General features: G+C 36.4%; 1 pseudogene; it reads left to right on the top strand.

The window, feature by feature from the left end:
- Positions 1-13,615: 13,615 nt before the first annotated feature.
- LOC140844232 (olfactory receptor 52E8-like) lies at positions 13,616-14,595 on the top strand (annotated as a pseudogene).
- The last annotated feature ends 10,350 nt before the right edge of the window (positions 14,596-24,945 follow it).

The following is a 24,945-nucleotide window of genomic DNA, read 5'->3' as shown; positions in this document are numbered from 1 at the left end:
AATACACAATCAACTGTTTCAACTCACTTTACTTCATGATTCCCCTAAACATTACAGCCTTTGGGGATCCTAAGTTCTACCTCTCAAGCAGTCGCCACTTGCTTCCCCTTTCCTTCAGCTCTTCCTCAATTACCATGACTGCCTTGATGGCCTTCGAAATGAACCATCCAGATCTCATCTCTATGTCTCTTGTATAATTCCATCAGTTTGTACTTATGGAATAATATCCATATTTTTTCTTTGGTTTAGTGTTTCCTTTATTTCCAATTTTTTGTTATGTTCCAATTTATGTCACACACAGCATACAATTTTCTATCTTAACCATTTTCAAGTGTAGTATTCAGTAGTATTAAGTATATATATTATTATACAACAACCATAACCACTGCCTATCTTTAGTATTTTTCATTTTGCAAAAACTGAAACTTTACTCATTAAACAAGACCTCTCTCTGAACCCCACTCCCCATCCTCTGGCAACTACCATTCTACTTTTATGTTTTAGCTCCTTTTTTTCCCATGCCCCAGCCTCACGTATCTACCATTCTACTCTCTGTTACTATGAGTTCAGCACTTTTTTTCTACTCCATATTAAATCATGCAATATTTTTCTTTACATGACAGTCTCATTTCACTTAGCTTAATATCTTCAGTTCCTCTGGTCTATCCATGTTTTTTCAGTGACAGCGTTTCCTTTTCTTTAAGGCTGAATAATATTTCATTGTATGTATAGACCATATTTTCTTTATCTTTATTAATTTTTTTATTTCAGTTATTATATTCTTCATTTTCAGGATTTCTATTTGGTGCATTTTTATCCTATTTCTTTGTTATACTTCTTATTTTGTTCACTCATTGTTTTCCTTATTGCAGTGTTGTCTGTTTTCTCTTATAGCTCATTAAGCTTCTTTAAGATGATTATTTTGAATTCTTTATCAGACAGTTCACATATCTACATTTCATTAAGTTCAGTTATTGGAGCTTTATTAGTTACTGTTGTGTCATGTTTGACTGATTCTTTGTGACCCGTGTAGCCTTGAGTTGGGGTGTGTACTGAAGGAGCAGACCCCCCTTCCTGTTTTCAGACTGGTTTGGCAGGTGAAGTCCTTGTCCTGGGGGGTTATTGGCCTGGCAGGACTACCTCCAATATCAGAGTTGAGTAGAGCTGGAAGGAGGTTCCCTGGCTGTGGTGTGGCCTGCAGGCTGCACCTCAGTGGGCAGGCCTGCTAGCAAGGCTACAGCAGACTGTGGCTTCCTTGCGTTCTGCACGTGATCCTGCTGCGTCACTGGGCTGGGCTCTATTCTGGCAGAACAACCTGGTCCGTGGTAAAGGAGGACTGGAATCTGCTCCTGGGACTGCTTCATGGGTCACAGTCAGGCCTGAGGTTGCTGTGCCTGTTACAGGGCTCACACCTAGCCATGGCTTCTCCTGGGCTGGGCCCTTTGTCAGAAGTGGATAGTGGTAAGGTTGCATATGGGTGCAACTGGAGCTACATTCATGGGGGACAGGGATGCCTCAATTATGCAGCATGGGCCACCTCAACAGGCTTGTTACTTGTCAACCCTCTTCCATCACAGGTTCTACCTCGGTTTTACAGCCTTCTACTTGGTATCCAAAGCTCTCACAAAGACATTTTTTTCTTTTTTTAATTGAATTATAGTTGATATACATATTATATCAATTTCAGGTGTACAACATACTGATTCAGCAATTATATACCTTACAAAATGCTCAGCATGATAAATGCAGTTTCCATCTGTCATCATACAAAGATATTTTAGTATTGCTGACTGTATTCCTGATGCTATACTTCTCATCCCCATGATTTGTTTTTCACTTAGAAGTTTCTCTGTTTTTTTCCCTTAATCTACTTTACCCTTTCTTTACTCTTCTTCCCCTTATCAACTACTAGTTTGTTCTCCTTGCTTGTGAAACTACTTTTGTTTTTTTGTTCATTTGTTTTTATTCTTTAGATTCCACACAGAAGTGAAATCATGTATTTCTCTGACTTAGCCTAATAAGCTCTTAGTCCATCTATGTTGATACATATGACTCAATTTCTTTCTTCTTTATAGCTGAATAATATTCTATTCTCTATATGCACCACATTGTTTTTATCCATTCGTTTATTGATGTACACTTAGGTTTCTTCCATATCTTAGCTATTGTAAATAATGCTGTAGTAAATATGGTTGAATGTATCTTTTTGAATTAATGATTTTGTTTTCTTTAGGCAGATTCCCAGAAGTGGAATTCCTGGGTCAGATAGTATTTCTCTTTTTAATCTTTTGAGAAACCTCCATACTGCTTTACATAGTGGTTGCACAAACTGACCTTCCCACCAACAGTGGAGGAAGGTTCCCTTTTCTTCACATCCTTACCAACACTTGTTATTTCTTGTCATTTTGGGACTAGTCATTCTGAGTGATGTGAGGTGATGTCTCATTTTAATTTGGATTTGCATTTTCTTGATGATCAGTGATGTTGAACATTCTTTTCATGTCAGAAAGGCAATTTTTATGGGTGGCTGCCAAATCTTTGGTTCTGGAGGAGTAAATAGACTGGAGACCTAGTATTTTTTTTCCAATTTCACTCCTCTCCAATCGATTTTTATTAATTTCTAGGTTTTGGCTGAAGTTCTTCATCTTTTCATCTAATTTACTTTGTACAATAAACATATTTATTTTGTAATCCAACTAGTTGGTCTCTTTGAAGTTTGTCCTTTTTGTGTGTGTGCTAGTTTCTTATGTTAATTTTTCTTTTTTACGTGTGCTTTTTTTTTTATTGAGTGCCAGGCTTTATAAAAGGTAACTTGTCAAGATACTTTTAGGCTATCAATATTACTTTAGTTCTTATAAAGGGTTAGGGTGAGAGCACGTTTTTCATTCTCATTAGGAATTGAGGTAATTCTGATGGGCTACGCACTGTGATGATGGTTTTCCTCTGATTTGTCTGTACTCCTTGGGTACTTGTTTGGTGGTATTACCTCTATTCTTTGTCAAGATCTGAAATCCAATGCTAATTCCCCCCCCAAAGCCATGATACTGTTAAAACTCTTCTTTATTAACAGCCTCTCTGAGAGATCTTCTAAATTAAGAAAATGCAAAGTCCATATATAGAAAAAGCAGTATGAAAGGCAGGCTTCATCTTTCTTAGCTTTCTGTTTTTTTTCTGGGATCTTGGTCCAATTATCTTTGGTAATTCATTAGGCATCCAATGTTTTAAGACATGTTTCAAATACTCTGTTCATTATTTCAAATGTTTTTCCCCCTTTGAAGAAGCATTGCTCTGAAATAGCTATTTTATCATTACTATAAGTGGAAATCCACCAAACACTCTCACCTAAAAAAATAATGTTGTATTCAATTTATCAACAATTATTTTGATTTAACTATACCTTTGTTAATTTCTTTTGCGCAAGGCTTTAATACCATAAATTGCTTTTCAAATGATTCCTTTTTTGGGTAGAATATATTTAGAGTTTGTTTTCTCCTTTGCAAAAAGATTCAGTAAAATTTTAGTCTTAATTCTGAAAATGTCTTCATTTTACTCTTGAATATGAATGATGCATTGACTTCTAAGTGCAAAATCATCTTTCCTCAGATCATTAAGACTTTTTTTAGCATCCACTTTTGTGTATGAGAATTCTGATCTCAGTCAGATTATGCTTTTCTGGAGGATAGAAGTAGCTGGCAATCCATTTTATACATCTCTGTATAAAATGTGGGGAAGGATTTTTGGCTATTTAATCCAACAATGTAGGCATACTTTTAGTATCCTGGTGATTGGCTCATGGTATGCTCTGGTCACTGTACTGATGGCCCTGAACTGGAAATTACTAAGCTTGTTCAGAAAAAAAGTGACCTTCATTCTCTGGAAAGCCTATATTTCATTTGTTTTAGGTTGTTGATTACATTATCTAATTTTTCCATCCACATGCCTTCCCTTTCTTGAATTTTTAAAATTTCTGTTGAATTCCTGTATATTAACAATGAACTAACTGAAAAATAAATAGGAAAGTCATTCCATGAAAAAGAGTAAAATACCCAGGAATAAGCCTAACCAAGGAAGTAAAAGACCTGTAATCTGAAAATTGTAAGACACTGATGAAAGAAATTGAAGGAAGCACAAATAAATGTAAATCTACCCATGCTCATGTTTAGGAAGAATTGATATTGTCAAAATGGCTATCTTGCTTAATATAAAGATTCCATGCAATGCCTACCAAAATACCAATGGCATTTTTAAATGAACTAGAACAAATAATTCTAAAATTCGTGCAACCATAAAAGACCTCAAATAGCTTCCAAAAGCAATCTTGAAAAAGAAGAACAAAGCTGGGGGTGTTATGCTCCTTGACTTCAAGATATACTACAAAGCTACAGTAATCAAAACAGTATGGTACTGACACAAGAATCCATAAATCAGTGGAACAGAATAGAGGGCCCAGAGAGAAACCCATGGATGTATGATCAATTAATATAGTTTAAAGGAGCCATGAATATACAATGGGGGAAAAGACGGTCTCTTTAATATTTGGTGTTGGGAACTCTGGACAGCTACATGCAAGAGAATGAAACTGGTTTACTAACTCCATATACAAAAGTAAACTTGATTTAAAGTAAACTGGATTAATGATCTACATATAAGACATGAAGCTACAAAACTCTTGGAAGAAAACACAGGCAGAAATCTCTTGAATATAACCATGAACAATTTCTTTCTGGACACATCTTCCCAGGCAGGCGAAACAAAAGCAAAAACAAAGAACTGGGACTACATCAAACTCAGAAGCTTCTTTAGAGCAAAGGACACCATCAACAAAACAAGAAGGCAACCTACAGTATGGGAGAATATATTCACAAATGATTTATCTCATAAGGGTTTAACATCCAAAATATATGAAGAACTCATACACCTTAACACCAAAAAACCAAATGACTTGATTAAAAAATTGTCAGAGGATTTGAACCCACATTTTTCCAAAGAAGCAATACAGATGCCAACAGGCATATGAAAAGATGCTCCACATCACTAATCATTAGGGAAGTGCAAATCAAAACCACAATGAGATCCCTTCACACTGGTTAGAATAGTCACTATCCCAAAGACAGGAAATAATAAGTGTTGATGAGGATGTGGAGAAAATGGTACCCTCCTACACTATTGGTGGGAATGTTAATTGGTACAGTTATTATCGAAGGCAGTATAGAGGTTCCTCAAAAAACTTCCATAAAAATTCCATAATGACCCAATAACTCCACTGGTAGGAATTTGCCTGAAGAAAACAAAATCTCTAAAAAGATGTATGCACCCCTATGTTATTGTCACATCATTTACAATAGCCAATATATGGATGCAACCAAAGTGTCCATCACTAGATGAATGGATAAAGGAGAGGTGGTACATACACACAATGGAATATAATGCAGCCATAAAAAGAAAGAAATCCTGGCATTTGTGACAACATGGATGGACCTAGATGGTATTATGCTAAATGAAATAAGCCAAGAGGAGAAAGACAAATATCATATGATTTTACTTATATGTGTATAGGCAAAACAAAACAAAATTAACAAAATTAACAGCAGACTCAAAGACACTGAAAAGCAACTAATGGTTACTATGGGGGAGGCTTTGGGTTTAATGGGTAGGGTTGAGGAGGATAAAAAGGCACAAAAATCTCAGTCCTAAAACAAATTGGTCACAGGAATGGAAATGTAGCAGGGAGAATATAGCCAATGGTTCTGTAAGATCTTTCTATGTTGACAGAAACTGTACTCATTTGGGTGAAGATTTAATAGTGTGTATTATGGTTGAGTCACTATGTTGTACACTTGAAACCAATAATATATTGTATGTCAAGTATATTTTAATAAAGTAAATGTAAAAAAATCAGGTCTGTTCATGACATATAATGTATCCATAATAATGTTATATATTAGTTTATTTCTTGCTTATCATTAATTTTAATGTACTTTTGAAAGATCAGAAATAAATATTTGTGCTCAAAGAAGTATCTTGACATAGAAATTTAGGCAGAATGTTATGACAAACATCTAGTCATAAAATAGCTAAATCAAGTGGGTATTTGGCACCTCATTACTTTAAGGGATAAGGAATATAGGAAACTGGATAGTATCTGTGACTTTAAGTTGATGGCTATAAAAACTTGTGAATACTTCTGTTCTTACTGTTTCTCTTCTGTTACCTCAGTATTGTCTTATCACTGAGACTGAATTATATCAATAGTAATACATTTTTAAAACATTGGTTTGGCATATTAAATTAATAAAAATCACCAAGAATGCCATGGAATTGAGTGAATTGATTCCTATGGTAATTTCCAAAGTCATATTTGACCTTATCTTTGTTCGAAGAATTTTCTACTTAGGTTAGTTAACTCCTTTACAACTTCCTATACTTTCAATTACCATTCTTTTGTCTTTACTGCCAATTTTGAAAACCGTGAATGGACTATTGATACCTAATTTGTCCATTTCATATTTATTTCCTGTTAAATTCACGTTTTCATATTCTAAGGTTCTTTACAATCCAGTTTCTATTCCCACTCCCTTTCCTATATTTGCATGTTGAAGCTCATGAGTAATGTTGTTTTTTCTTCTTATGTATTTCAGTGCTCAACTGATGTCATCCAGTTAAAAAAATTTTTTTTAAGTATTCATCCTTGACTGATGCTGCATGGCCCATGCACACATTACACAGACTCACAGATTAGAAGCACTTACCAAGTTCCCTGTCTTCCATTTTAAGGAGTCATGTAGCAACTGTGAATTCAGTTACCGAAATTTTTACACACACACACACACACACACACACACACACACACACACACACACACACACACACACACACACACACAGGAATGGTTTAGGACAGAACTTTCAGTATACCCTCAGAGGTATTAACAAAATGTGTGTGTGTGTGTGTGTGTGTGTGTATGTGTGTACATGTGTTGGGGGAATTTTCAATTGTCTCCTGGGTATCAGAGAGGTTGAGGTATTGAAGTTAAAATTAATAGGAGTTCCCTTTGTTCATTGCACCACTGAAGAGAAACTCTAGGGAAATATCAGTGAACCACTAACCTACTGTTTCCCTCAGTGAATTTTCTCTGAATTGATTCTAGATAACACATATAAATGGAATCATATATTTGTATTCTTTTGTGCCTACCTTCTTTAACTTAACATGTTTTTACATTGCATCCCTGTTGTAGCATGCATCAGTATTTCATTTCTTTTTATGGCTAAACAATATTACATTATGGATCCACTTTTTTTGTTTATGTATTCTTCAGTTGGTGCACATTTGTGTTGTTTCCATACTTTGGCTATGTCAATAGTACTGCTATGAGCAGTCTGTCTGAACACCTATTTCTTATTATTTTAGGTGTATATATCAAGGAGTGGAATTTTGGAGCCATCTTATAATTCTATGCTTAACTTTTTGGAGAAATACCAAACTGCTTTCCTCAATGGCTGCATCAATTTACATACCCACACTAATAGATAATGACTCCCATTCACCACATCCTTCCCAATACTTGTCATTTTCAATTTTTTTTTTCAATTATAGCCATCTAGTGGGTACCAAGGGGTATTTAATTGAATTATCTATTTTCGTTTATCAAATGACTAATGATGTTGAGCTTTTTTTTTTATGTGCACCTAAGCCTTTGTATCATTAAGGAAATGTATGAAATTTTTTCCCTTTTTTTTGATTAGTTGTTTGTCTTTATACTGTTGAGTTGTGAGATTTCTTTATATATTCTGGGTACCTGACCCTCATCAGATATATTATTTTCAAATTATATCTCCCTTTCAATGGACTATCATTATATTTTCTTGTTAGTGTGGTGTGATACACAAGTTTTAAATTCTGATGAAGTTCAATTTACCTATATTTTCTTCTGTTGCTTTGTGTTGGTTGGCCAATATAAGAAATCATTGCCACATTTAAGGTCATGAAGATTAACCTTTTCAATTTATTTTTAAAGTTTTTCAGTTATTATATTTAGGTATTTGGTCCAACTTTTTCAGCAGCAGCTTCTATTTTATCTGATTTTTCATTACTATTATTATTGAAGTATAGTTGATATACAGTATATTGGTTTCAAGTATACAATGTAGTGATGCAACAGTTAACTTCATTATTGAATGTTCACCATGACTACTGTAGTTCCTGGCAACATGAAATGATATTATAGAAATATTGACTGTATTCTTTATGCTTTACTTTCATTTCCATGACTAATTTATATTATGACTGGGATGTTGAGTCTCTTTATCCCCTTCGCATATTTTGCCCACCCATACCCATGCCTCCCCATGGTAACCATCAGTCTCTTCTCAGTGTCTGGAGTCTATTTCCGCTTTGTCCATTTGTTTTTATTTTGAATTATTTTTTCTTATATGGTATGAGTTAAAGGCCCAAACACATTGTTTTTATGTAGATATACAGCTGTCCCAGCACCATTTTGAGTATACTTTCTTTCCCCATTGAATTGCTGTGGTATCCTTCTGAAAAACCAGCTGACCATAAACAGGTTTATTTCTCAACTCACAGTCATATTCCATTGATTTGTATTGATCTGTATGTCTACACTTTCTTGAACATTTACATTTGTAGTAAGTTTTGAAATAAGGAAGTGTTAATTTTCCAACTTTGTTTTTTATTTTCAAGATTGTTTTGGTTATTCAGAACCCCTTGCTGTTCCATGTGAATTTTAGGATCAGCTTTTCCTTTTCTGCAAAAGAGGACATTGAGATTTTGACTGAGATTGCATTGAATACATAGACCACTTTGGGAAGAGTTGTCATCTTAAGAGCATTAACTTTTCTAATCCATGAACACAGGATGTCTTTCCATTTATTTAAACCTTCAATCTCTTTCAGCAGTGTTTTATAGCTTTTAGTATACAAATATTGTCCTTGGCTAAACTTATTCTTGATGCTGTTGGAAATGGAATTGTTTTTCAATTTCCTTTTTGGATTGCTCATTGCTAGTATGTAAAAATACAGCTGATTTTTGTGTTGATCTTTGGAACTTTGCTAAATTTGTTTATTAGCTTTAAACATGTCTTGCAGATTCTTTGCATTTTTCTCTGTAAGACTGTATCATCTACAAACAGAGATAGTTTACAACTTCCTTTCTAATTTGAGTGACTTTTTCTTGCCTAATTTCTCTAGTTTCAAATTTCAAGGACAATGTTAATAGCAGTGGTGAAAGCAGGCATTTTTGTCTGTAACCTAAGGGAGATCATATATTGTACACTGAGTATGATATGAGGTGTAGTTTTTTCCATAAATTCCCTTTTATTATGTTGAGAGAGTTTTCTTATATTCCTAGTTTGTTGAGTGTTTTTATCATGAAAGGGTGTGAGGTTTTTGTCAAGTATTCTTTATGCATCAATTGATAGGATTATGTGTTTTTTCTCTTCATTTCATTAGTGTTTTATAATGTACTGATTGGTTCTCTCATCTAGAACCACCGTTGCATTCCTGGGATAAATCACACTTGGTCATGGTATATAATCCTTTTAATACACTGTTGGACTTGGTTTAGTAGCATTATACTGAGGATTTTTCATCTATATTCATAAGGACAATTTTATATATTTTTCTCATGAAAAAAATAAATACAATCTGCAACATAAGAACAAAAACCCACTCTGTGTGTGTGTGTGTGTGTGTGTGTGTGTGTGTGAAATGAGTTCCTGAAAGTACCAGATATTTTGTAGCAGAATGACCCACATCTTATAGTTCAATATTATTTCCTCAAGGTCACCCGAAGTGACAGACTACGGATTTGTCTGGTCTTTTTTGGCCATGTGCATAGTCATGTACCTGTGTGTGGCTTTCTATATTAGGGATATTTTAGATCTTTGAAAAACTCTGTGTAGTCCATTTATTCTCCAATTTTTCCTTTCAAGATTTTTGGTCAGTCTCTTATTAACCTCAGCTGTTATTCCTGCTCTAGAAAGTTGCAATGCTAAACAATTTCTTTGGATTTTTTTTTATTAATAGTCTGGGGAACAGTTATTCACAGTGAGTGAGCTTTGAGTCAAGTCAAAGATGTACCCTGTGAAGGGGAATTTCCTGGCAGCTGATGTACCAGACAATTAATGACAGTTCTCTGGGAGTGAATCTCCAAGATACTGTTAGTCTCCATCCCAGGGGAAGTGGAGTGGTAAGAAAAGTATAAATGCCTTCTACACAGTATGATAAATGGCATGCACCCAGAATATGCCAAGGGATGTTTCTTAGAAATTTACAGAGACCAAGGTAAGTCATTTCATGATTAGGTTGTGAACAATAGCAAAAGGAATGGGGAAGGAGCTTGCAGCACAATACTGTGGAGCTATGGAGGGGAAGTGAAAGTAATGAAAACAAGATGAAGAGAGCACACACACTCAGACTCACAGTCTCTTGAGGCTGCACTTTTCCTACAGGTACTCATACCGATGTCCATGCAAAACCTAACGTGCAAGGATAAAGGGTGAGAGCTGATGTGGAAGGGGATGCACCCATATGTCCTGGATCAATTTGCCTGGTGTTTCTGAAGCAGTATGCAGGGGCACAAATGTGAATGCCAAGAGGACAAGGACTAGCTTTCTCTATTTGGTGGAATTATGTCCAGTATAGTAAAAGCCATCAGTAAATGGTATTGAATTAATGAATTTCTTAATAAATGAACCATAGAGCATCACCCTGAGTGATAGACGTTTGTGAAAATAAGACCTAGGGCTGGTTTGATGGAACATCTGAAAGGGATAAGGTTGCACGATAGCAGGGTGGCCGTGGGACGGCAAGGCGGGGCAAGGAAGAGCAAGACGGTGGATGAGCTCTTCTCCTCCTGCCTCTCAGTTCCAGGAAATAGAAATGTGGATATTTTCAGTGTGGTAGATGTTGGTGGAAGAGATAAAGTAGAAATGGCACGCGGAGGAAATGGCTGCTGGACAGGTGGATATAACCCCGTGTAATACCTTAGCGTTAGGAGGTCAAATGAGGGGCTGGGATCTAGGTTTGTATGTGAAACCAGCAGAGATGAGAAGAAAATGAATTATATTGAAATAGTAAGGTAATATTTTTATAGAATGATTTAGTTATTAGTTGCTTTGATCAGTGTTTACAGACTGGAAATGAGGTTTTCTCAGAGAGGAGGCAAGTACCAGTTTTTAAGCCCTCCTGGAAAATCCACAGGTACAGGTGGGAGAAGTTGATTTTGTCAGGATGTAGATATGTTTTATTTTCTAAGTTTCTGCTGTTTGAAGCCCCAAGAATGACCAAGATACCAGACAATTAAGGGTTTGCTCATCAGTCTCCTGGATTTCTGAGTAAAGTCATTGAGAGCATGACACATTCCTTTGTTAGGTCCTCACTGGCCACTGTGCTTTTATTTTTCACTTTGTCCTTACTCTTTACTCTGTCTGGAATAGATTTATTTCCTTCTTTGGCTGAAGAATGCTCTGTCACTCTTAGTGTAAGCCTACCCTCCTTCATGGAACTGTTCTTGACCTGCCTCTGCACCTACAACATTCTGCACATCCTTATAACACTGCACGTGCCTCACAATTTTCATCTTTGGAATTTGATCTCCCTCACTACTCAGCGGTTTCCTTGAGGGTATCCAGTTTTATTCAAACGTGCGTTCAGATTGCCTGATCAGTGCTGGTACATGGACGACCTCTTAAATATTTGATGGAATAAGTTGTGAAGAGCACCTTGCCGTTTACCTTGTATATTCTCCACTAATGATAGACAAAACCATCTCTCATAGTTTCACATTACAAAAATGAGAACTTCAGCTGTCTCATCCCAGCCCTGGCTGACCAAGTTTGTACACACACACACACACACACACACCAGACTGTACATATATTCCTTGAAAGAATTTCCTGAATTAGTAAATTGTTTCCCATTTTTGCTGCTCTTCGAGGATTTCAAATGGGCATGGATAGCAAAGCATTTGTCTTAAAATGGGTGTAAAGTACGATGTACTTACTTTCATAGACATTTGTCTCTGATGGATTCCTCTCAACTCTGATTTCCCTCAACGTCCAAGTATTTCTAAATTTGAATAAAAGGTTTCTGCACAATTGTACACACACACTCAATCACTTTCACATTTTTGGAATGACTAGTGTTTCCCAATAAGTTATTCAGTAATGATGTCCTCCCTTGTTTGATTCAAGTTTTTAATCTATTTGTAAGTTCATTCAAAACTCTCACATATTCTGTGTGAATGCGGTAAAAGAAAATCATTAGATAATTCTCTTTCTATGTTACTGTAATGGAGACATCCATAAAAACGTGAGAGCTACAAAGTAATCTTGGACAGAACTAAATTTTAGGATATCTAAAATTCTTCTGCCCTCTCCCCGTGGATACAATGCAGAGATATATTTGAAAGTTGCCTATCCCAGAATAGTTAGTCTCCCCTCTCCCAGCTGTCCTATCTTGAGACAATTTCTATGCTGAAAGTGTTTTCTTATGCACTCTCCAAATGGTAAGTCTATGTAGATTAAAATAATTTCTCAATTCATGCCTCATCATAGCTGCAGAATACTCTGTCAGGCAACTCTATCTCCCTGTCATAATCCATTTTCCAAATCTGGGGTAATTTTTAAATTTTCCAAATGATGGGTAATGTTTTCCAAACACAAACTATGATGGGAACTCAGTTGTTTATATTCTAAAACATGCCTCTGAAATGACTTGCTGTCCTGTTTCTTAATTGGTTGATAAATTTGTGAACTTTAATGTGGCAGAATTTTTTATGCATTTGAATAAACAATGGTATATTGATTCTTCTACTCTTAAGAACCAGACCATCTACTTTTCATAAACATCCATTAAAATGTATAAATACACACAGAGAGAATTATACAGACTACATTTTGGGGCTTTCACATTCTTTAATAAGGGAATGGTTAAGGTTACAAATATGAAAGAAATCACCATGAGCACTAAGCAAAACTATATAGAACACTATCAGATACATAGACTGGAATTTTACCCTTCCCTTTTATTTTTCCTACACTCCAGAGGTTGAATTTCCATTTTGCAGAGGACATTCTTCCATCCTTTCTTTTTTATATCATCATCCTTTTTATTAGGGACTGTGGCAGAGAGTGAGGCAGGCTCTATTCCTGGTGCCATATATTGCTCAGGAAAGGCTAGCAGGAATTGAGGAAGGCATTTAATCTCCTTTCCTGTTTTGAAAACCCTGGTATATAACTGTCATGTAACATTGTCTAAATTCAAGTTGTTCAACCTGTTGATTTGATATATTTATAATATTATGATATGATTGCCCCAAGAGCTATCTATCACCATATCACAACACATGATTATCATTTCTTTTTTGTGATAAGAGTACTTAAGATTTAGTCTCTTAGCCATTCTGAAGTATATGCTACGGTATCATTGACTAAAATCATTTAACATCTTTCTAAATAGAAGGAAAGGCCCAGAATAAAAAGTTGTTTTGTGTGTTACAGGTATGTGGACAAAGAGCGAAGTGCAGCAGGATTCCCTACTGGGGAATAGACAGCTGTGTCTGATTTGCACAGCAGCTAATTGTGGCAGAGAGAATGTCTGTGCCTAATGACACCCAATTCCACCCTTCGTCTTTCCTTCTGCTGGGCATCCCAGGAATGGAATATGTGCACGTCTGGATCGGGTTCCCCTTCCTCTTTGTGTACCTTGTTGCTCTCCTGGGGAACGCTGCTGTGCTGTTTGTCATCTGGACTGAGCACAGTCTCCATGAACCCATGTACTACTTCCTGGCCATGCTGGACTCCATCGACCTGGGCTTGTCCACAGCCACCATCCCGAAAATGCTGGGCATCTTCTGGTTCCACCTCAAGGACATATCTTTTGAAAGCTGCCTTTCCCAGATGTTCTTCATCCACTTCTTCACTGTCATGGAGAGCATCATGCTGGTCACCATGGCCTTTGACTGCTACATGGCCATTTGTAAACCCCTTCACTACACCGTCATCCTCAGCAGCAAAACCATCAGCATCATTGCAGGCGCTGGTGTCCTGCGGAGCCTGTGCATGGTGGCCCCCCTGGTGTTCCTCCTCCTGAGGCTGCCCTTCTGTGGGCACCGTGTCATCCCTCACACCTACTGTGAGCACATGGGCATCGCCCGCTTGGCCTGTGCCAGCATCAAAGTGAACATTATGTTTGGCCTTGGAAACATTTCGGTCTTATTACTGGATGTGGTCCTTATTGTTCTCTCCTAAGTCAGAATCCTCCATGCAGTCTTTTGCCTGCCTTCTTGGGAGGCACGACTCAAAGCCCTCAACACCTGTGGTTCCCACATTGGTGTCATCTTAACTTTTTTCATGCCAGCATTTTTCTCTTTCTTGACACACTGTTTTGGCCACAATATTCCTCAATATATCCACATTTTCTTGGCCAACCTGTATGTGGTTGTTCCACCAGCCCTCAGTCCTGTCATCTATGGGGTCAGGACCAAGCAGATTCGGCAGCGAGTCGTGAGGATTTTCCTCAAGACAGTAGCTAACCAGTTAGTGGTCATGGTGGGTTTTTGTTAGAATTCATGTTTCCTGCATTGTAAGAAGTGGTCATCTTACATCTAATCCAATAAAAAGTTGGAAGACAAAGGGGAATATTGAGCCAATAACAGTAATTATCTTTGAGTTGTAGGTTTTAAATTTAAAGCTAGTAATATGCATTTTGATGATGATATTGGAATGAGACAATCGGATATCCACATGCAAAAAAAGATGAATTTAGACCCTGACTCTACACTGTAGAACAATTAACATATAATGTATAAGAGAGGTAAAGACAAAAGACTAAAGTATAAAAAACAAAGTATAACTTATATGTAATATCATTCACAAACATTAAAGATATGGCATCAATGGTAAGAAATAGATTTAAACGATTAACTGGGCTTCATTAAAAATCAAAGATTATTTTCTTCAAAAGATACTTGTAATTAAATGAAAAGGTAAATCATAGTCTTGGGGAATATATTTGCACATGATATGTATGCTAAAGTACTTGAATTAAAATTATATCAAGAACTCTTATCACTCAATTATAAAGTCAAATCACCCAATTAAAATAACTAATTATTGTATACATAGTTATTAAAACATAAATAATGATTACATAAAATGATTTTAATAATTCTCCACTAAGTATATATGTATTAAAACCACAGTGTTGACTGCCAGCCTGCACACTAATCCAAAATCCTTAATAGTGAGCTTTCTGAGAGCACTTCTCTGTAGATCTCCTATGTCAGAGTCTGTTTCGAGTGAACTCAGTTGAAGCTGGAATTGTTTTTTATGGGGTATTTTCAACAATTTTGTGTTATGATTTAGTTTTGTTATGATATTTTCCATAATGTGTTTTATTTGGCTTGAAGTTTTCAATAATTTGTGTCTTTTTGTTCAACATTTTACTTGATATGCTATTTTTTAATGTTATTATTATGAAATTTGTACTGTTTCTGAATGAAGTTGTATGTCTTTCATTAGTTTTGTAAAAAATGTAGCCCCATTGGATTAAAGATGGCAGTGTGAGAGGAGAGACAGAGGCTTCCTCCTAAAACTGGATACAATTAGAAAATATAGTTGGTGCAACTAATTCTAAGAGAGCAACAAGAAAGAGGACATTGCCAGACTGCATACACCTGGAGAAAACAGCAGACTTCACCAAATGGGGTAACGTACCAAAGCTGTGGCCAGGCAGGACCCAAGCCCTTCCTCAACCCCAGCTCATCCGTGGAAGGAAGAGAAACAGAGCAGGGAGGGAGTGGAAGACCTGGGTCTGGTGAATACCTAGCTCCTGAGATCTGCTCTGGGAGCACAAACCTACATTTCATGGTGCTTTCATGATACTCGCATGACTATTGGGATGGAACTTTAATACAGGCAGAATGCCTGGAGAGACTGAGATTCTAGTTGCTTGTGGAAGGCAGGGATCCATATCCGGCTGCTCTGGGACAAAGCTTATACCTGTGTGCTCGGCCCACTGGTTCAGGCAGTGGAGATAGGCACAGCAGCCGGGAAGCAGGTAACAGCTCTTTCCTTCCCCAAGGCACCAATACCTCTCCCCTGCAACCCCCAACATTGCTTCAGGGGCTAAGCAGCTCCAGAGACTACAGCTTCTGCACACTAGAGGGCTCCATATACAAATATGAAATGCCGAAGAAACCTGGTCCAGAGTAAAATTAATATAACCCTGGAGAAAGATTTAAATGACATGGACCTTACGACTCTTCCAGAAAGAGAGTTCAAAATAAAAATCATCAACATGCTAATGGAGGTATGGAAAGATATCCAAGAACTCAGGAATGAATTCAGGATGGAGATCCAATCACTGAAGAGCATGATAGAGGGTATTAAAAGCACATTGGATAAAGTGGAGGAGATGATAAATGAAATAGAAACTAGAGAAGAGGAATACAAAGAAGCTGAGGCAGAGAGAGAAAAAAGGATCTCTAAGAATGAAAGAATATTGAGAGAACTGTGTGACCAATCCAAATGGAACAATATTTGCATTATAGGGATACTAGAAGAAGAAGAGAAAGAGAAAGGGATAGAAAGTGTCTTTGAGGAGGTAGTTGCTGAAAACTTCCCCAGTCTGGGGAAGGAGATAATCTCTGAGGCCATGGAGATCCACAGATCTCCCAACACAAGGGACCCAAGGAAGACAACACCAAGACATATAGTAATAAAATTGGCAAAGATCAAGGATAAGGACAGACTATTAAAAGCAGCCAGAGAAAGAAGTAAGATCACATACAACAGAAAGCCAATCAGGCTAATATCATACTTCTCAGCAGAAACCTTACAGGCCAGAAGGGAGTGGCATGATGTATTTAATTCACTGAAGCAGAATGGCCTGGAACCAAGATTACTTTATCTGGCAAGATTATCATTTAAATTTGAATGAGGGATGAAACAATTTCCAGATAAGCAAAAGACGGGAGAACTTACCTCCCACAAACCATCTGTGCAGTCTATTTTGGAGGGACTGCTATAGATGGAAGTGTTCCTAAGGTTTAATAGCTGTCACCAGAGGAAATAAAACCACAGTAAAGAAAGTAGAACAGCTAATTACTAAGCAAATGCAAAATTAAATTAACTATCCCCAAAGTCAATCAAGGGACAAACAAAGAATAGAGAATATGATACCTAATATATAAAGAATGGAGGTGGAAGAAAAAGGAGGAGAAAAAGAAAAGAACCTTTAGATTATGTTTGTAACAGCATATTAAGTGAGTTAAGTTAGACTCTTAGATAGTAAGTAAATTAACCTTGAACCTTTGGTAAGCACGAAACTGAAGCCTGCAATGGCAATAAGTACATACGTATCGATAATCACCCTAAATGTAAATGGACTGAATGTGCCAATCAAAAGACATAGAGTCACTGAAAGGATAAAAAAAACAAGACCCATCAATATGCTGTCTGCAAGAGACTCACTTTAAACCCAAAGACATACACAGACTAAAAGTGAAGGGGTAGAAAAAGATATTTCATGCAACTAACAGAGAGAAAAAAGCAGGAGCTGCATTACTTGTGTCAGACAAAATTGACTTCAAAACACAGAAAATAACAAGAGACAAAGAAGAACATTACATAATGATAAAGGGGTCACTCCAACAAGAAGACATAGCCATTATAAATATGTATGCTCCCAACACAGGAGCACCCACATATGTGAAACAAATACTAACAGAATTAAAAGGGGAAATAGAATGCAATGCATTCATTCTAGGAGACTTCAGCACTCCACTCACTCTGAAGGACAGATCAACCAGACAGAAAATAAATAAGGACATAGAGGCACTGAACAACACACTAGAACAGATGGACCTAACAGACATCTACAGAACTCTACACCCAAAAGCAACAGAATACACATTCTTCTCAAGTGCACATGGAACATTTTTAAGAATAGATCATATACTAGGCCACAAAAAGAGCCTCAGTAAATTCAAGAAAATTGTACCAACCAGTGTCTCAGATCACAAAGCTATGAAACTAGAAATAAATCATGCAAAGAAAATGAAAAATCCCACAAACACATGGAGGCTTCACAACATGCTCCTAAATAACCAATGGATCAATGACCAAATAAAAACACAGATCTAGCAATATAAGCAGACAAAAGACAACAATAACTCAACACTGCAAAATCTGTGGGGCGCAGCCAAGGCTGCACTAAGAGGAAAGTATATTGCATTACAGGCCTACCTCAAGAAAGAAGAACAATCCCATATGAGCAGTCTAAACACACAATTAATGAAACAGGAAAAAGAAGAACAAATGAGGCCCAAAGTCAGTAGAAGGAGGGACATAATAAAGAATACAGCAGAAATAAATAAAATTGAGAAGAATAAAACAATAGAAAGAATCAATGAAAGCAAGACATGGTTCTTCGAGAAAATAAACAAAATAGATAAACCCCTAGCCAGGCTTATAAAGAAAAAAAGAGAGTTTACACAAATGAACAGAATCAGAAATGAGAAAGGAAAAATCACTACAGACACCACAGAAATACAAAGAATTATTAGAGACTCCTCTGAAAAATTATATGCTAACAAACTGAATAACCTAGAAGAAATGGACAACTTTCTAAAAAATACAACCTTCTAAGGCTGACCAAGGAAGAAACATAAAATCTCAACAATCCAATTACCAGCAACGAAATTGAACTGGTAATCAAAAACCTACCTAAGAACAAAAATCCTGGAACAGATGGCTTCACTGCTGACTTTTGTCAAACACTTAGTGAAGACCTAATACCCATTCTCCTTAAAGTTTTCCAAAAAATAGAAGATGAGAGAATACTTCCAAACTCATTCTATGAGGCCAGCCAGCATCACTCTAATACCAAGACCAGGTAAAGACACCACAAAAAAGAAAATTACAGACCAATATCCCTGATGAATATAGATGCAAAAATACTCAAGAAAATATTAGCAAACCAAATTCAAAAATGCATCAAAAAGATCATCCATCATGATCAAGTTGGATTTATGCCAGGGATGCAAGGATGGTACAACATTCAAAAATCCATCAACATCATCCACCACATCAAAAATAAGAAGGACAAAAACTGCATGATCATCTCCATACATGCTGAAAAGCATTCAACAAAATTCAACACCCATTCATATAAAAAGTCTCAACAAAATGGGTATAGAGGGAAAGTACCTCAACATAATAAAGGCCGTATATGACAAACCCACAGCCAACATTATACTTAACAGCAAGAAGCTGAAAGCTTTTCCCTTAAGATTGGGAACAAGACAGGGATGCCTACTCTCCCCACTTCTGTTCAACATAATATTGGAGGTCCTAGTCACAGCAATCAGACAACACAAAGAAATAAAAGGCATCCAGATTGGCAAGGAAGAGGTTAAACTGTCCCTGTTTGCAGATGACATGATGTTGTACATAAAAAACCCTAAACAACCCACTCCAAAACTACTCGATCTAATATCTGAATTCAGCAAAGTTGCAGGTTACAAAATTAATACACAGAAATCTGTGGCATTCCTATACACTAACAATGAACTATCAGAGAGAGAAATCAGGAAAACAATTCCTTTCACAATTGCATCAAAAAGAATAAAATACCTAGGAATAAACCTAACCAAGGAAGTGAAAGACTTATACTCTGAAAACTACAAGACACTCATGAGAGAAATTAAAGAAGATACCAATAAATGGAAACATATCCCATGCTCATGGATAGGAAGAATTAATATTGTCAAAATGGCCATCCTTTCTAAAGCAATCTATAGATTTAATGCAATTCCTATCAAAATACCAACAGCATTCTTCAACAAACTAGAGAAAATCCTCCTAAAATTCATATGGAACCAAAAAAAACCTCGAATAGACAAAGCAATCCTGAGAAGGAAGAATAAAGCAGGGGAAATTATGCTCCCCAACTTCAAGCTCTACTACAAAACCACAGTAATCAAGACAATTTGGTACTGGAACAAGAGCAGACCCATAGACCAATGGAACAGACTAGAGAGCCCTGATATAAACCCAACCTTATATGGTCAATTAATATATGATAAAGGAGCCATGGACATACAATTGGGAAATGATAGCCTCTTCAACAGCTGGTGTTGGCAAAACTGGACAGCTACATGCAAGTGAATGAAACTGGATTATTGTTAAACCCCATACACAAAAATATACTCAAAACGGATTAAAGACTTGAATTTAAGTCATGAAACCATAAAACTCTTAGAAGACAACATAGGCAAACATCTTCTGAATGTAATCATGAGCAAATTCTTCCTGAACCCATCTCCTCGAGAAAGGGAAACAAAAGTAAAAATGAACTCATAGGACTACATCAAACTAAAATAAGTGTTTGTACAGCAGAGGACATCATCAACAAAACAAAAAGGCATCTTACAGTATGGGAGAATATATTTGTAAATGACATATCCAACAAGGGGTTAACATCCAAAATATATAAAGAACTTACACACCTCAACACCCAAAAAGCAAATAACCTGATTAACAAATGGGCAAAGGATATGAAGAGACAGTTCTCCAAAGAAGAAATTCAGATGGCGAACAGACACATGAGAAGATTATACACATCACTAATCATCAGGGAAATGCAAATTAAAACCGCAGTGAGATATCACCTCACACCAGTAAGGATGGCCAGCATTGAAAAGACTAAGAACAACAAATGTTGGTGAGGATGAGGAGAAAGTGGAACCCTCCTACATTGCTGGTGGGAATGTAAGCTAGTTCAACCATTGTGGAAAGCAATATGGACGTCTCTAAAAAAAATAAAAATAGAAATACATTTCACCCTGGAATACCACTTCTTGGAACATACCCAAAGAATATGACCTCTCATATTAAAAAGACATATGCACCCCTATGTTCATTGCAGCACTTTTTACAATAGCCAAAATATGGAAGCAACCTAAGCATCCTTCTGTAGATGAATGGATAAAGGAGATGTGGTATATATATACAATGAAATACTATTCAGCCATAAGAAAGAAACAAATCCTACCATTTGCAACAACATGGATTGAGCTGGAGGACATTATGCTCAGTAAAATAAGCCAGGCAGAGAAAGACAGATGCCAAATGATTTCCCTCATTTGTGGAGTATAACAATGAAGCAAAACTGAAGGAACAAAATGACAGCAGACTCAGAGACTCCAAGAATGAACTAGTGGTTACCAAAGGGAAGGGGTGTGGGAGGGTGGGTGTGGAGGGAGGGAGAAGAGGATTGAGGGGTATTATGTTTAGTACACATGGTGTGGGGGATCACGGGGAGAACAGTGTATGACAGAGAAGGCACATAGTGGTGGATCTGTGGCATCTTACTACACTGATGGACAGTGGCTGCATTGGGGTATGGGTGGGGACTTGATAATATGGGTAAATGTAGTAACCACATTGTTTTTTCATGTGAAACCTTCAAAAGAGTTATATCAATCATACCTGAATTTAAAAAAATGTAGCCCATATCCTTTCAAATACTGCTTCCGTGTCATTGGCTCTCTTCTTGCCTCATATGATCCCAATTGAACCTGAATGGGTTGCCATCTATTACTGTTTGGTAAACTTCCTAGGTTTAGAGGCATAAAGTCAGGAAACAAAACAAATTGGCTCATCTTGTAGATCTCACTGTGTAAGAATTTAGAAAGGTAAGCAAGGGCTATTCTTTTCTGCTTCATCATATTAAGAATCTCAGATATAATTGCTTAAATTTCTGAAGATGATGCAAATAATTGTTGGCTGGAAGTAGTGTTCTGTATGACTAATTTCTATCATGGTTTCTTTATCATCATGCCTGACTTCTAGTCCAGAATAATAGAAAGACAGGCTCACCTGGGACTCTTGTTCAGAGAAGCTGCATATGGTTTCTCCAGTATGGTGATCTTAGGGTTAACCTTAAAAAGAAGAAGCAGTCTTCCCAGCAGTACCAGATGAAAGTGGTATTGTCTATTAAAACAAACCTAAGAAGTTATATATCACTGCCTTCACCATACTCTATTGGTTTAAGCAACCATATGCCACACCCATGCCAAATTCAAAGAGAAATGTATTAGACTCATATTTCTTGATAGGCAGAGTGCCAATTTTTTTTAAAGAACCCTGACCACCCTTTTACAATAAAGCACTGAGAAAGGCAGGAATAGGAGAGAACTTCTCAACGTAAAGGACATTTATGTAACATGCACAGCTAACACTATATTTGGTGATAAAATGCTGAATGGTTTCTCCCTAAGATCAGGAACAGGAAAAGAATGCCTGCTTTAATTTGTACTGATAAACACAATATATATGGTTATATTCATAGTCATTCACGTTCATATCTATATATAATAAAATATTTAGCAAAGTTGTGGAAGACAAAGCACAAAACCCAATATATTGCTGAACACCATCAATGAAAAACATGAAAAGTAAAATAAGAAACAATTCCCTATATAATAGCATCAAAAGAATAACATACCCAGGAACACATTTAAATAAGAACGTAGAAATTTTACACAATAAAAATTGTAATACATTGCTGAACAAAATTAAAGAACTAAGTAAATGAAAGACCTCCTTTTCCCATGCATTGGATGCTCAATGTTGTTAGGATGGCAGCACTAAGGTGATCTGTGGATTCAGTGCCATCGCTATCCAAATTCCAAGAACCTTTTTTTTTTTTTGTAAATGAAACTCAATTAAAATTTATATAGTGTTTCAAGGAGTACTAATACTCAAAATAATCATAAAAAAGAACACATTTGGAAGACTCACACTTTCTACAAAACTATGGCAGTTAGATCTGGCATAATTGATATAGGACAGATATATAAATGAATGGAACAGAGTTGAGATGCAAGAAATAAAATCAAGTATTTATGGTCAAATACCCATGGTCATGACAATTTGAAGGGAAACAGTCTGTTTAAAGAATGGTGTTGGAGCAAACATATATCCTCATGCCAAAGAATGAAATTGGGCCTTTACCTCATCACACACACAGAGATAAATGAATCAAAGAACTAAATATAAGAATATGAAATGTGAAAATATTAGAAGAATATGAGCATGTAAATTTATATGACCTTGAATTTTTAAATTGCTTTTATATGTGATACCAAAAATGCAAGAAACAAGAGAAAAATGGATAAACTGTACTTCATCAAAATTAAACATGTTTGTGCATTACATGACAGTATCAAAACAGTGAAAAGAAGACCTCTGGAATGGGAGAAAATATTTACAAACTGTATATCTGATAAGGGCCTAATACCCAAATTATATAAGTAAAACTTGCAACTCAACAATAAAAACACAAACATCTCAATCAAAAAAGTGGGCAAAGAATTTGGGTAGACATTTCTCTAAAGAAGATACAAAATTGGCCAACGTGCATGAAAAGGTGCTCAATATCATTCGTCTTAGTTAAATGCAAATCGAATGCACAATATGTCACTGGACACACAAAGATAGGTGTAACAATGAAGTTGTTAAAAAGACAAACAAGAATTGATAAGGATGTTGAAAAATGGGATTCCTTATGATTTTTGGTTAGAAAGTAAAATGGTGCATGTGATGGACAATTTTGTGGTTCCTCTAAAATTTAAACTTAGAATTTCATATGACCCAGCAATTCTACTAATAGAGGCATACTCAGAAGCAGTGTAATAGTTGTCCAAACAAACACTCTACACTAATGTCTATGATGACACTGTTTATAAGACTTGAAAGGTGGAGGCAACTCAACTGTTTATCAATTGAAAGATGTATAAATATGTGTAGTATAGCTATACAATGGAGTAATATCCAGGTATAAAAAACAATGAAGTGTTAACAGATGGTACGACTCTATGGACCTTAAAACATTATAGGAAAGTAAAAGAAGCCAGATACAAAAGGCCACACATTGTATGATACCCAGAATAGAAAAATCCACTGTGGGAGAAAGAAAACTGATGGTTTCCAGTGTCTGAGGAAAGGAGGACATGAGCAGTGGCTGCTTCATGGGCTTCAAACCCATGTTTCAAAACGCTTCATTTCAATGGGATGAAAATGCTTTGGAACTAGATAATGGGGTGATGGTTGCAAGACATTTAAGTTCGGAATGTCACTAATAGTAAATTTTATGTTACGTGTATTTTTCCACAGTTAAAAAAATTTTTTTAAATGTAAGATCACAGTACACCTTTTGGCTACAATTACGTAGATTCCTACTCCATGCAAAACAAACAAATGGACAGAAATTCCTATCCCATTATATATCATGCTTAGTGTGAAGGTACATTCTCTCACTACCTAAGACTAGTGCCATTATACACATTAGTGTTGAAGTGTTCGTTTGAACACCTATTACACTGCTTCTGAATATGCATCTAAGTTTATATCACTACCTGTTCCAGGTGCAGATGAGAATCCATTGGTGCATTGGGTATGATTTATCTTTGTATGGCACCTGTGAACTTATGTGGAAAATATCTGGCCCTACACACATCCAACATGCTATAATGGAAAAGGTTCAAGACAAGCACATTACACATTCCAACTTAATAAAGGGAAAATGGGAGGAACACAGGCATCACTGGTTTATGATGTTGGAGGAAATGTTTATGGATTAAGCTCTGGAAATGATCCCTGTGGCTCTTCTTGTGTCCCCCAAGGCGCTTGATTCCATCTTCTGAGTCGTACTTCCTTTTTATTAAAAGATTACTTTTGTCATCTTCATTCATTGTTCTGTTGTGTTTAGTTTTTCTAAATCTTGTTTGTGTCGTTTTCATAATTTCTATAGAGAAAATGATTAGTCGGTCACTTTTTCTTTATATGTTCACACAAAGTGTCATTTCTTCAGTTCACTGCCCCTCTCAGTTTACATTACAGTCCCCCTACCCTGT

This window comes from Manis javanica, chromosome 11 (assembly GCF_040802235.1).
Source record: "Manis javanica isolate MJ-LG chromosome 11, MJ_LKY, whole genome shotgun sequence".
Classification (NCBI taxonomy): domain Eukaryota; kingdom Metazoa; phylum Chordata; class Mammalia; order Pholidota; family Manidae; genus Manis; species Manis javanica.
Note: the sequence above shows the minus strand (reverse complement) of the source record. Positions and strands in the feature narration are given on the sequence as shown.